The sequence below is a fragment of the Limulus polyphemus genome, unplaced genomic scaffold (assembly GCF_000517525.1).
Source record: "Limulus polyphemus unplaced genomic scaffold, Limulus_polyphemus-2.1.2 Scaffold1042, whole genome shotgun sequence".
Classification (NCBI taxonomy): domain Eukaryota; kingdom Metazoa; phylum Arthropoda; class Merostomata; order Xiphosura; family Limulidae; genus Limulus; species Limulus polyphemus.
The window spans coordinates 144,455-154,528 of record NW_013666652.1 but is presented as its reverse complement, the minus strand read 5'-3'; positions in this window follow the sequence as shown (position 1 = coordinate 154,528).

The window sequence follows — 10,074 nt, the reverse complement described above, 5'->3', positions numbered from 1 at the left end:
AAAAATTGGCGAAGGTTACTCCAAGAGGAGAGCCCATGGCAGTAATCACAATTCACACAACATTCAGCCTTGATAATGGATGCAGAATGCATTCGAAACGAGTCGGCCAACTCATCACTAACTAGAACTTTTACCCGTTGTTCTAACAACGTTAAGACGGCTTATCGACTTCTTGAGAAGAATTCTAAGAAGAAAGTAAACCTACAGACATCGGTCTTGTTTAACAAAATCTGCATATATATATATATAAATTCCTGTTGAACACTATGACTGCCATATATATATATATTATTATGTATTACAATTTCAAATGGGTTCAAACTGAGTCAAATTGTAATTTAGACTTGGTAGTTAAATAAAGGCCGGTATATAGCCAGTTTATGGTGTTTACCAACAAGATTGATGCAAAAAGCTTTACGTAACAATACTGACGCTAACACTAGCGTTTACGTACACACACATACATGTATATTGTTGATTCTTACACTCGAGAATCTTCTACAACTTTAGAGAATAGACGGGAGTTTCGCATCACATATCAGTATATCAGTTATATACATGACTAAATATAAAGTTAATTTGAATAAATATCGATATTAAAATAAATATATAATAATAAATCCGTACATACCATACAAGGGCTACTTGTAACGTAACAAATAAATTCACACCTTTTTACATCCAGTAGTTGATCTGCTCTAAAACCCATAACAAAAGCATAAACAGTTATTTTATCTTCTTTCTTTTCTTGGCCTGAAGTGGCCTATCGATTGACTTTCCGGACTACGTATTGAAGGTCCAAAGTTCGAGACACTATTCTACAAAACTCATTCCTTACTCTTAGCTGAAAACATTTTGTAAAACTGACAGCAAATAGCGTTTTTCTGTTCTAAGAGCCAAACAAAGTAACTGTGACGGTGATTGCTTCTGACTAGATGCCTTTCCCTCTAGTCTGCAGGTCAAAAATATGATCAGCTATTCTGAATCCTACGGGCCGTTTAGCCCATGTGTGCATAAAGTGCCATTCAGGTCAAAAAACGCCAATACCAATCTTTCAAAGAAAATGTAAAGATCTAAATATTTAATAAAGTACAAATACATATATTACCATTCCTGTTCATTCTCTGTTGTTTCTGCTTTACGTCACATGTAACAATGTTACTGTTCTGTACACATCTTCCACTAATCACTAATTCTATTCGATCATTCCACATTAGATCCCCAGCGTATTTTATTTAATACGGTTTCAGCTTTCTTGTTATATTTCTCAGGAATGCTGTCGACTATCTCTAAGTTTTCATGAGTCAGTGATTTAATTTTAATAGGTTCCATGGCTTGCAAATGAAAGGTATGATGACGTCCTTGCAGCTGGTTTATCATATTTGCTTTATCGTCTATGGTAATATATCGTTTTGTATAACAGAATTCGTTATCTATAGAGTTTAATACCTTATGTACTAGTCTTTCATAAACTTTGGGTTAGTGAAGCGAGTGTACCAGTTCTTCAGAAACGAGAGTTATTTGTTTTTATGTTTTATATGTTTTTAAATTCCAGCAGCTTTCCCAGTAGCCCATCCAGCCAAACCACCAAATAATAATAGTATTGGTGCTACGAATAATGGTAGAAATATTTCTTTCTGTATTAGTAAGTTTCTTCTGTTTAACTGATGCTTTATTCAGAGTTAACTCTACCAGTAATAACTTGTATCGTCTGTTTGTGTTTTTATATGATCATCATTGGAACATTACCCTTTAGAATATTTAAAGCACATTCAAAAATACACACAATAAAATCATTTTTAGCGCCGGCAATTATTCCTCTAATCTGTTTACGTGTTGCTTTAGGTAACGGACAGAGCAACTCTCGATACTGTTTAACTTATAAGTGTCGTAACGAATAAACAAAAATAGATTATAAGTACAACATATAAAAACTGTATATTTATTCATCCATTTAGATATAACATCTACTTTTTTTAACACTACAGTCATAATGATTGTTAATAAGAAACTGACAGAATAGAGTCGATTTTGAAAGTTGATTGATCCTGGGGCATTCAAACAATTCCAAATGATAACAAGGAATTTTCAGCAGGCTTCTCAATATCTCGGCTTTTTCTCTCTCCTTTTTATAAATGGTGGTAAAGTTCTTTCTCGACAATCTAGCCACACTCCACAGGTAGGGATAGTTGATTTTACTAGTTGGGATGTAGTGGGTCACCCATTCACACTGACGACTATCTGTAATTAAAAAACTTTCACTCAAAAAACAAACTCGCATATATATCCAGTGAATAAACATTTGAATGCTAGTTCTTTAATCTGTCCTTCAGATAGAAACCTTTTAATTCTATCAGTTGTCATAATAAATGAGTATATATCCAGTGAATAAACATTTGAATGCTAGTTCTTTAATCTGTCCTTCAGATAGAAACCTTTTAATTCTATCAGTTGTCATAATAAATGAGTATATATATTCAATGAAAGATCAGGTCTAACTTACTTTGGTACCTGCACTATAACTCTTCAGGAAACAGACCTGTCCTTAGGCACAACTGTTCAGACGTATGCGGTTTCAACTTTCAAGTCGACGAGTGAGTAACCAAATGGTTGCCATGTTGCATCTTGATAAGCTTTTTCAAAATATTTGACACGTGTCAGAAACATTTGTCTCACTAAAACATTCTACTGAGACTTGTCTCTGACATTCTTGAAGAGTATTATTTATTGGGAATTTAAACTAATATTACGCTTTTTTACACCGTTATGAAATATATTCTGTACAATATGAAACAGGATAAATTCAAATGGTGACTTCCAAGTGTAAAAGTTGACACTCATTATTTTTTCCACTTTCACTCATAAGATCATCAATGATGAAAAGACTTGGTTTATCAGACTGTATACAATAGTGAAATTTTTCGGGCAATCTTTTGATAAGATGAATGTTAGGAATATTTTGCATTCATTCAGTACACATAGATTGAAATTCACCATAAAAAACACACGATATTTTCACGAATAGGATAGATAACTTTAGGAAAATAAGTTAAAACTTTGGCTTACAAACAGTGATTGATCACTTCCTGTTGGGTAATGTAGACGTTTATTCATCTCGAATTCTAATGAAAAATAAATGGATTATCCTTATATAGATCTGAAAATCATGTTCAAGTGCACTTTGGCTCTTTCCCAAGCCTCTGCCATGCCCTCTTTTCGTTCTAGAGACCATGGCGAGTAATTAGTTCCATTAGATGAAAAAAATCAATATCCATACTGTAGAGTATTAAAGTCTGAAAGTTTTTTCGCATAAACAGGACTATAATTCTTCTTTACTTCCTTGTTATAAATGATCTGAGTTTTTAAATTTCTATGTATCTTTATAGGATTTGTTATAAGATGCTGAAAAGGATTGAATATGTCTGTTATTTTAATTTTTATTGATGAGAAATTAAATTTCTCGCTGTTGACAAAATTGAGAGAAAACCCTATAATTTTACAACAGGACTTACCGTCGTCACATAACTACCTATAATTCTTTGGACCACCAGTGACTCACAATATGATGTAATGACCATCATGCTCATCTGTACGTTCTCCAAGATAATCCCCTAAAGGTGGATTTTAGATCATCTGAAATATAAACAATACTATCCGTATCGTAATACAATACAGTCAAACCTAACTTCTCTAACACATGGTACAATTTCAGTCGAACGTGAGCAGTGGTGAAAGCTACCAAAAAGATGTTGGCTTGATCTTTATATTTGTGTCTCCAGTGAAGAACAATTACTTCATCATTAACTAATTTCACATCTGTTATGATACTGGTATTATCAGTCATTAAAGAATGATAATCTTTAACAGATGTTACGTAGGTGAATTGTGTTTGTTCTCAGACATACCCCAATGACCCCAAAAACAGTTGAGACAAAGTTTTGCAACTGACCTTCTTCGTGGCATAAGGTTACATTTCAATTAATGGTCAGCGGATTAATGAGCCCTATGGGCAAAGAAGTAAAAAAAAAATTGCATATATATATATATATATATTCCCGTATATATACTGTTACGACAGCGGAAGTCACGCGACGCTGGGATCATGCGCTGGAGCTCTAGAAAGATCATGTCACTTCCTGGCAACTCTAGTCTTTTCTACGCGCCCTCTATTTTAGTATATAAGCAGGTTGGCATGTTTGTATTCTGCCTATTGTTAAATAAACACATCACTGTTTAGCATGATATTTAATTCATTTTTAGTTCGACATGCCAAACTCCTCCAATTAATGACATAAACACCCTGTTATTTAGCATATTAACATTTCATACAGTTAAATAAAAAAATTAATATGTATTTGTATTAACAACACACTATTAATATTGAAGATACTTGGAGAGTATTGAAAATATGAATATTGATGAAACTTAATTGAATGTTTCGATTGTCTTCCACTTTTTGTTGTTAGGTCAGTGTGTGTTTGACCTTTTGTAATGGTAGGTATTTAAGTTAATGAAATATAACCAAGGGCGGTCAAAAACTTCTGTTTTTTATCACCCCACTCTATAATTAGAAATAGGTTGCCGAAGCTTTTTAAGTGTTAAACGCTTACGTGAGTGATGGGGTTGGCTTATAGTTATTAAACGGGTAATTTTCCCATTGGTAAACTCACAAGTTGCGGGAAAAGCTGTGGGGAGACGTGGAGAAGAAGAGAAAGATGAAGAGCTTCGCTGGGTTGTTTGTTGGGTATTTTTCCTTCTTTCTGATGTACTTGGCGTTGAATGACCACGCAGCGTAGGGTGTTTGTAGAGCAGAGCAGGGAGATGTAGATCGAGTACGTCCTTGATTGACTGAAATATTTATACTAAACTGAATGTAGAGTTTAGGTTAGCGGATTCAGGCTTTACAGTTTACTGTTTTGACATTGATAGAGAACTAAAGAGTAACATTTATTTTTACCTTTTACTTTTAGCCTGGGTTGGTCTATTTCAGGGCTAGGATCAGAGGATCCAAAGCGTTAGGAGAAATGTTGCTGTGGGGGGAAACGGGAGTACCCCGAGAAAACCAACTTTCACGGCCAGAGCACCCAATAAAATGCCCTGACCGTGCCCGGAGAATGCTGTGGATAAATGCCTGTTGTTAGTTGACATAGGGTACATTCAATGTAGCTGCTGGCGATGTTTAAAGTCTAGAACAGGCTGACCGGGAGAAGAGGCGACGTCATTCTCGGAATTGCCGGTTCTTGGTTTAGCTGGATCGGGCTACGGCTAATTATTCGTTGGAGCTGGACATTTTGTAGCTGGATTGTTCTGGGTGACGCGTGGACTTCAGTTGGAAGTGCGTCTGACGTTCTTGTCGTGGCTCTTGTCAGTCTCTTGGTGTCAGTGTCGTTGAGGTCTGAATTCTTCGGTCTTTCTTGACGATCCTAGTCTGTATTTCTTGGTGTACAGGTTCAAGGCTCTCTGTTGAAGTTGAGGCGTCACACATGGTTGATATTGGTGAGAGGGTTTGTGTCTGCTGAGACATTGTCTGAAGGTTTGTTGTTTGAGTACTGGAGGTTACTTTCACAGATGGTTCACTTGAAATAGAAGGCAGTACTGTTTCAGGAGCGGGTGAGGTTGCTGGGGACTGACGTTTCAGATGAGTCGTGGGTTTCCTGGTGCATGATTCGTGATCTGGAGGTTTAAGGGGAAGAGCTGTGGAAGGTTGGTAGCGTCGTCTTGGTCGTTCGACTCTAAAGTGAAAAAATAGTAGAATAAACCATTAGTTATTAAGCCCTCTGCTGTAGCTCTGGAGGTAGTAACAACCTTGATGTATTGTGTTGGCAAGTTCGTGATTCTGGATTGGATTCGGTGAACAGCACGGATCGTATACTCTGGTATGGCTTTCAGGCTTGCGTGTATGTCATCGGTAGAGATGGATAGGTCGACATTCCTAAGGAAAACAGAAAAAAGTTGTGATTTAGATCTAGGAGGTTTACATGTAACTGGAGGGTTGGAGTTCCATGGGGAACAGAGACATGTTGTGTCTTCAGGAATAAGGGTTGAATGAAAATTCCTCCCCTTCTTAGAAGTCTTGTCTTGGTCGGGTCGATGGCTACATCTGGTTTATGTTTTCTTAAGAAAACATTAATCCGGTTAAGCGAGAAGTCTTTAGGGATGCCGTCAATAATGACGGGCGAAGCCGTAGGCGAGAGTTGAGTGGGTTGGTTAAAACACGTTTCTGATTGGAGGAGAGACTTCCTGTAGCCCCAACCAATGGTAGCCACAGTTTACTCACCTCTAATCCTGAACCTCTGTTTAGTGAAGATTTTATTGTGTTAATGTAAAACGATTCTTTAATTTTTCTTGTCTTCCAAAATTTGTCTGTGTCGATGATTCTAGCTTTTTCTCAGTTTATGTTGTGTCCAGTTGACATGGCGTGTCCATTTGAAACTTAGATTCATTATGAATACTCTGCCTAAACAACGTACCAAAGATTGCTTTTTTCACTTCTTTTGTGACCCACGTACTCTTTCATCATCAGAGTGATTACTTTGTGGTAGTGTTCTCAATTACACATAATTCAGAAATGGAAAGGTAAACTTATCGTTACATCTAAATGGTAATACAAAGTGTTAGAGTTTCCTTGGAGATAGAATTCTGCATTTTATGTAACCATAATAATTTTGCAAATCAGTGAAATTTTATGTTATTATTGTAGGATGTCCAACCAGATACTCACAATATTTATTCATCCATGGATATAAAGATGTGAAGTCGCTGTACTCGATATTTTCATCCTCTGTTATATCATACAAAAGTCTTGTTGCATGGACTCTTCTTCTTCCATAAACTGCATCTCGTATATTTAGACTTAAAACTACTGTGCGGTCTTTGAGGAAATTTATCAAGACTGGATCGTTAGTTTTCATCTTTTTAAATTCGTGTTCCCATATCGACACGACCTTATATCCCAGTCCTTTGAGGCGCTGCTCTCTATCTAAGGTTCGTTTTCTAATAGAATGCGCGGGTCTATTTAGAACCATGTTCTGTGTATCGGAATCATAAAGTGTGTTACAGCCACGATAATAGCAACCGTAAAATTTGTAGACTGTGTCGTGCTTCTTACAGAAACAGTCTACTTTATAATTCATCATTTGTTTCCCTCTACAGTTAAGAGCGTGTTGGATCCTGGCCCCTTCAGATTTCTGTATATAATCTAACCACTGGATACTTACTATAGTTATTGGAAGTGAAGTATCCTAGTTAGATACACATTCTATTTATTGTGGTGGTATAAATTTGTATACAGCCACGCATCCGAAAGCAGTTGTTGTGTATCTGAAGTGGTCTATGTCACAGGTTGTGAGAAACTCGTCTCGGAATTGAAGACAGCACAGTCGAAGTATGTATACGTCTGATCGGCAGTACCGAAAGAAAAAAAAATAGAATAATAAATATAGTGTGTAAGTTGCAACAAAATTTGAAGAGTAAATATTATAACTTTCAATAATGATAGTGTCCTTTTCGTACCTGTACATCTCTTGTTGAAAGTAAAAGATGTAACCTACCCCTCTTTGTTAACAGTACCAGTCCAGGAAGTTTCGTCTTATGGATGGTGACGGAACAGTAAATGTTGGCATCCGATATAAATCCTCAATACTCTTGGTTTGGTTTTACATGGAAAAGGTGCAGAAAATATCATTGATGCAAAAGTTTTAGAAAACGATGATAAGGCCATAGGTATGAAATATAACTGTCAATGATTCTAATATGTTTGAGAAAACGATGATAAGATCATAGGTATGAAATATAACTGTCAGTGATTCTATGATAAGGCCATAGGTATGAAATATAACTGTCAATGATTCTAATATGTTTGAGAAAACGATGATAAGACCATAGGTATGAAATATAACTGTCAATGATTCTATGATAAAGCCATATGTATGAAATATAACTGTCAATGATTCTATGATAAGGCCATAGGTATGAAATATAACTGTCAATGATTCTAATATGCCGATTTCCAAATCTTGTTAAAATCAGCACAAAGCATGGGTTGACCTTTTGAACATTTGTTACTGTAACAAACATTACAATATCATGAACAATGATTATATTTAAAGTATTAAATCCCTTGTCACAATCCGAACAATAGTATCTTGAACTTGCCCGAGGAAACACTTCACTGATGTGATAACGTCGAAATGATTATCATGATACCACAGGAATATGGTTCATGACGTGAAGGACCTTTATATATTACACAGTTTAAATTGCCTTAAGAAACTATATGTACTTGAATGTGTCGATGTCGTTCAACTTTTGTTATTTCTTCTATTCAGCAAGAACCTTTCGGAACATTAGATAAAGCATGTAAGTCCTGATTACTGATATATTTATAGTTGGGAAATTTTTTTAAAGTATGCTAAAACTTTTACTATAGCCTTAGCATAGCAAAGATTGTCATTATTATTTATAGAAATAACTGATCAGTTTTTAAGTCGATCAAGACTAATATTCGATAACTTAAACTACCACCACCTACAGGAAACTCCAACGTAGTGATATCAATTTTGAATAAACTCGTCTAATAGAATGTCCCTTTTCTCTGATTGACTTTTTTTCTATGCTGGTTAAGATCATATCAGGGGGAAAAATCGTTATTCTGTAAACAATTACTTATTGGTTTGTCAAGATGATTAGAATAAATGCATACCCTAACTTTATCTTTATTTCCTAAATGAGACGTACAGTATATTCTGATTGAGTGTATTCATGATGTTTGTAAGTGGTTGTCGGTATGACTTAAGATTAAATGATATTTTGTACGTTGTTTCAATTGCATTGTTCTTTTTCTCTATTTTTTTTTTCCTTCCCCTCAGTGGCACAGTGGTATGTCTGCGGACTTACAACGCTAGAAACCGGGTTTCGATACCCGTGGTGGGTAGAGTACAGATAGCCTATTGTGAAGCTTTGTGCTTAACTTCAAACAAATTATCGTATTTCCTGTTCTTCCTTGTAAGGACGTTTAACAGATACCTGTAAAAGAAACTAATAATTATTTGTATAAGTGTAAACATTGATAAAACATTAATCATATATCAATCAAGTGATATATAAGTGATATGAGAGCAACTTACCTTACACTACTCAGATATACGAATATTTAAATCTATACAAGCATTGAAACTTACCTCATTAGATGTACGCTTGACACCTCGGAAATCTGCGTATTACTAGTCACTTCATAACGCAATGTCTCTACAAGAAAGAAGTAATTGCGATAACTTTGTGTAAGTGTAGACAATGAAAAACGTATTAATCAATATAATTTTGTGAATCATATGAAAGTAACTTACAGTCTATTGCAAAAGAAAGTTAATTTATATCTGTATTGTACCTTATATATCTGTTTATATCTCTACTGAAATGTTTTAGTAGAAATCATTCAGCACTATGCCTAAAGATCTAATCCATCAAGAAACAAGATTCGTGAAAATATTTCTACAGAAAGACAAGAATAGTATTTTCACAATACGTAATTGTTGAAGGTGGAATTACCCTACCTTCTTATTATCACCTCAAAGAACAATATTGAATTACCCTACTTTCTTACTATCACTTCAAGAAACAAAGTTGAATCATCCTAATTTCTCTCTCTCACCTCAAGAAACAAAGTTCAACCACCCAACCTTCCCATTCTCACCTCTGAGAACAATGTTGAATTACTCAACCTTCCCACTCTCACCTCTGAGAACAATGTTGAATTACCCAACCTTCTTAGTATCACCTAAAGGAACAATGTTGAATTACCCAACCTTCTTACTATCACCTAGAGGAACAATGTTGAATTACCCAACCTTCTTATTATCACTTAGAGGAACAATGTTGAATTACCCAACCTCCTTACTATCACCTAAAGGAACAATGTTGAATTACCCAACCTTCTTACTATCACCTAGAGGAACAATGTTGAATTACCCAACCTTCTTATTATCACTTAGAGGAACAATGTTGAATTACCCAACCTTCTTACTATCACCTAGAGGAACAATGTTGAATTACCCAACCTTCTTATTATCACTTAGA